Source organism: Mustela lutreola, chromosome 1 (genome assembly GCF_030435805.1).
Source record: "Mustela lutreola isolate mMusLut2 chromosome 1, mMusLut2.pri, whole genome shotgun sequence".
In the NCBI taxonomy this organism is placed as follows: Eukaryota; Metazoa; Chordata; class Mammalia; order Carnivora; family Mustelidae; genus Mustela; species Mustela lutreola.
In genome coordinates this window covers 120,377,225-120,382,324 of record NC_081290.1, presented here as the reverse complement: position 1 = coordinate 120,382,324, position 5,100 = coordinate 120,377,225, and the positions used below count along the sequence as shown (strand labels likewise).

The window sequence follows — 5,100 nt, the reverse complement described above, 5'->3', positions numbered from 1 at the left end:
AATCATCAGTCACTTTGATTGAATGGATAACAAAGTATTTTGTCACAGTGGCCAATGATCATATTGGATCAAATGTTTTAAGTCTTTTGACATTTTTGACAAACTTCCCCAAATCAAATTCTGAATGAAAAAGAGAAGTACTAATTTATTTAGTCTTATTTGATACATTAAATTGCATGGGAAATGTCAAATAATTTGTAATTGCTTTAACCTTCTTAGAGCCTATTTCTGGGATATAGAGGTCATTAAAATAATTAAGAAATTATAAAATTTTCAAGAATTTCATGTCCTGGTACAGTGTTCTCTTAGTTTCAAGTAGGATCTTAAAATATTGTAGATCATAAAAAATAACCAAATTTACTTGTCAGTTGCATCATTTTGGGAGTGTATATATAGGAATTGTCACCAGATTTTTTTTTTTTTTAAGATTTTATTTATTTATTTACTTTGACAGACAGAGATCACAAGTAGGCAGAGAGGCAGGCAGAGAGAGAGGGAGGCAGGCTCCCCGCTGAGCAGAGAGCCCGATGCGGGGCTCGATCCCCAGACCCTGAGATCATGACCTGAGCCACCCAGGCGCCCCGTTGTCACCAGATTTTTAAGTCTTTTGCCAATTATATACAGTAGTTGTTTACTCTGATGATTTTGCAGAAATGTTCCTGCAAAAATGCTTCATTTTAAAAGAAATTCATGGAAAAGAGCTTGACAATTTTTCAAAGATGCAGGCTTCTGGGAACTTCCATAACACTACACGGGGTAAGAATTTCTAAAGCTCTAATGGGAAATTGATTCATAAAGCCGCCAACGCAGGATGGAACAAGAACAATTACGTACAACTAAGTGAACTTATGAAGATGACTAGAATTTTTATGATTTCATTTAAAACACTGCTGGTTCTTTAATGCTTTTTCGAAGGACCCCTTTTTCTCCTCTCTTAAGCTCTCTGTAACTTAACAGCAGTTTGGCAAAGTGTATGTTTGCAACAAAGGCTGAAGCCTTTATTACTTTCTCTCCACCTGATCTCTCCAGATTTTGAAAATGATTTAATTAGTTCAGGGTAGCCTGGGTGGCTGTCAGTTGAGTGTCTGACTCTTGTTTTTGGCTTAGTTCATGATCTCAGGGTTGTGAGATAGAGCCCCATGCAGGTCTCCGCATTGGGCATAGAGGCTGCCTAAGATTCTCTCTGCCCTCCCCTGCAAACCCCACTCGCATGCGTGCACACATGCTCTCCCTCCCTCCCTCTCAAAAAAAAAAAAAAAAAAGATTAATTGGTTCAGTAAGAATCTGTTCTCTTTGTAAAATGACACGGTTGGGTAAGTCCTAGGCTTGGCTTCCTAGCCTCAAGCTTTTTTAAAGTCCCATCTGAGATTCCTTATCAAAAGTCCCAGCAAACCAGTCAGTCCCTATTCTTGCTTGCTGCACTTGGGTAGCTAATTAGGTCAACTGTATTGAAACTGGATTTACTTTGCAAACAAATTAGTCTATTGTCATTATCTCTGATCATAATGGGAGCAATGAGAAAAACTACCTTTCTGGATACCTGGATGGCTCAGTCAGTTAAGTGTCTGCCCAGGGTCCTGGGATCGAGTCTGGAGTCAGGCTCCTTGCTCAGAGGGGAGCCTGCTGCTCCCTCTGCTTGTGCTTGCTCTCTAACAAATGTATAAATAAATAAAATCTCTTTTTAAAATTTGCCTTTCAGTAAGATTCTAGTGCTGTTGTCTTTGAGGTTTATTTTCTACCTGTAACTAGACTAGATTCTGCATTCTTCTGGTTTGTTCCAGTATCTGGCTAGAACTCCCAAAACGAACACATCCAGTTTTCTCCCACTCTTTTGACTTAGAAATACTATAAAACTAAAACTGCCGTTTTCCCCCAGAGCCATGCAAGCTTAAAGCTGCACAGTTTGATACAAACTTCAGAGAAATCCTCACCACAGCTCAGCTGTCTCACTCACGTCCACACTGCAAACCAGGAAAACCTGTCCGACTCTCATTGCTTGCCCCCACTCCATCCGAACCCAACACTAGAAATTTTCTCAACTGACAGCTCTGCAGTTTGCTGGAACTATTTATCTTTTGTTGCCGCTGAAATGCAGCTTGTTAAACTACTTGTTGGCTCACATTATACAGAGACCTAATTTAGGTGAAAGCTCAGCTGAATCAGGGCAGGACGGATATGAGGGTGTTTCAAGAAATCGTGAGGCCATGGATGCTAATACATCATGTTGTGCCTGTATATGTAATTGAGTTTCATTTTTTTCCCCCAAGTGGCTATCTCCACTCTGGGGAATCTTTTAGTCCTTGGTGGTGTTTTCCTTACAGCCATCATATTCACCTCTCCGATGCGTTCTCTGCTCTTGAGGGATTTCAGTGCCTGGCACAGCCGCCGACATACCATGACCAGACAACGGGATGAACGCAGCGGTAACCACAGGTACAGTGAAGATGGGGACTGCACGGCGCTCCGGTCTGACAACTCAACTGGATGAAAACTCTGAACACATGATTCTGTGGCGTGACTCAAACGGTGGTAACTGAGAACAACACTGTACTGGTTAATAGTACTCTCAGCCTGCCAAGGAAGTGACCAAAAGGGGGCAGTTATTAAAAACAAATGGAGAACAAACAACCTTAAAAACTTCTTGGGCCGACAAAACCAGTTTAGTCATACGCACTGAACTTACTTAGCAAGATTAACCTGACCTGGGTCATTTCTTGCTTACGATTCCAAAATTCATAAGCAAAACTTGAAATGTTTCCCTAAGTTGATAAGAGGTGACCACTGACCACTTCCCTGTTAATCACTGGGAAGAATAAACAGTCATGCTTTCCCACTACAAAGCTCTTTGATAATACACCCTTGAGCCTCATTCCGTGGTTTGAATGCTCCCAGTATATGCACAATAAACTTTTACTAATTACTACTTTGGTGATTGGTATTACTTCTGTTATGTATGCTGCTGCCATCAGAAGTTCAGAAATAGCCAAAAGGTAACCAGTTGGTGACTGGATAAACAATGTGATATATACAGAAGAGGATATATACTAGTCAGCAATAAAAATGCTAGAGTATAGATTGGTTTTTGAGGTGAACCTCAAAACATTTATACTAAGAAGCCAAATGCAAAACTAGAATACGATTTCACCTATACCCAGAAAAGGCAAATTTACAGAAGGAAACCAGATCACATCACTGGCTGCCTGGGGAGAAGTAGAGATGGATTGCAGGAAGGGTCATAAAAATGTGGGGGCAGGGATTGGTGAAAATGTTTAAATCTGGACTATGGTAATGTTGGCACAACTCTAAACTTGGTAAAGGATGGATTGTAAACATAGTAAATGAATTTCTATAAATTATACCCCAATAAAGCTGGATCCAAAACACACTGATTTAATACTGCATTAGAATAGGTACTGAGAAATGAAGCAAGTAGAAGGAAAAATGAGAGCACTGTTAGAATATAGTACAAATCGCCCTGTATCATTTCAGTCCTGAGCTCTGGTTTCCAGACAGGAAAAAAGAACATTGTTTGCAGATGAATGTGGCAGGGGCAGGGGAATCAGGTAAAAAAATTTATTACTTTAGGCCAGAGGCCAAAACGGAAACATTAAAAAAAAAAAAGTTGTAAAGCTTCAGGCAGAACACAAATATTTTCTTAATGAAAACCAGTACTGTGGAGTCACATTTATAAAGGGATTTATAGTATCAAATTAAGGGTCTGGTGTGTATAACAAAACTCATACTGGAGCCAAGAAGTGATAGACACATCTATGCCAAACTAATGTGTTGCATATCCTGAATTATCCTTTATAAATTCCTGATTTTTAAATTTACTCAAGAGGGAAACTTCAGGGGGTGCCCTGAGTGGCTCAGTCGGTTAAGCATCTGCCTTTGGCTCAGGTCATGATCCCAGGGCCATCCAGCCCCACATCAGGCTCCTTGCTCTGTGGGGGGGTCTACTTCTCCCCTGCCCTTGGTTGCTCCCTCTCACTCTTTCCAAATCTTAAGAAAACACACACACAAACCTCCAGGTATAACAAATACCTGGGACTAAAAACTCAGTTTAAGGTCTACTAAGATACTCAATTACAATGATTTTTTTTTTTTTTTTTAAGATTTTATTATTTGACAGGCAGAGATCACAAGTAGGCAGAGAGAGAGAGGAGGAAGCAGGCTCCCTGCTGAGCAGAGAGCCCGAGGCGGGGCTCGATCCCAGGACCCTGAGATCATGACCTGAGCTGAAGGCAGAGGCTTTAATCCACTGAGCCACCCAGGCGCCCCTAAGATACTCAATTAAATTTTACAAAGCGGTCCAGTAGTAGTAAGAGAGAATATCAAGACAAAGCTACATCATTTTGTTTGGCTCTAGAGCGGCAGTGGTAACACTCCACTTGTGAAAGTACTAAAGGCTAATTAAAAAAATACACCTTTCTCTTTTGTAAGTAAGTGCTAGGCCCAGCATGGGGATTGTCATGACCTTGACACCAAGAGTCCCATGCTGTGCCTGCTAAGTGAGCCAGCACCCTCTGATGGGCTTTCCCATTACTGTTAGTTACTAGATAAAATAACATTTTAAGATGCGAACTAGATTTTCAGGAAAGCAGGGAAATCTCCAGGGACAATGTATAAGCAGGAATGGTAAATAGAAAAGCTATAGTTGTCCTGAGGACACTTGCCCTTATCAGCACTGGGACTGAGACTAAACCTTCCATGAATGGTAAGGGGAGGAGCCGAGCCAAGTATCCCAAATTAGGGCAGGAACCAAGAAGAGGGCTGTAGTGTTCCAGGGGCAGTTCATGGCCTAGAAAAGAAATGGAAAACCTGAGAAAAACATGGCCAATTTAGAACCTTTGGAGTCCCACAAATTCAACCAAGAAAGCATTCACAAAATAAAATCATCACATGCAGTGGTAGAATGGCACCATAAAGAAAAATTCAGTGACAATAAATAGATTTAGGACCCCCCCTCAAAGACTTCAGACCTAGAATTACCAGCCACAGGATATAAAGTTAACTATGTATGAAATGCTCAAAGAAACAAAAAGAAGCAAAAAAGAATCAAAAGCTTTAGGCCAAGTCTATCTAAAAGACAGTGAGATA

General features: G+C 40.7%; 1 long non-coding RNA gene across 1 annotated transcript; it reads left to right on the top strand.

The window, feature by feature from the left end:
• The first annotated feature begins 1,152 nt into the window (after positions 1–1,152).
• On the top strand, positions 1,153–2,923 carry LOC131830912 (uncharacterized). The gene is made up of 2 exons (XR_009353449.1): positions 1,153–2,238; positions 2,322–2,923. It is a non-coding gene; the product is annotated as an uncharacterized LOC131830912 (long non-coding RNA).
• Positions 2,924–5,100: the final 2,177 nt, after the last annotated feature.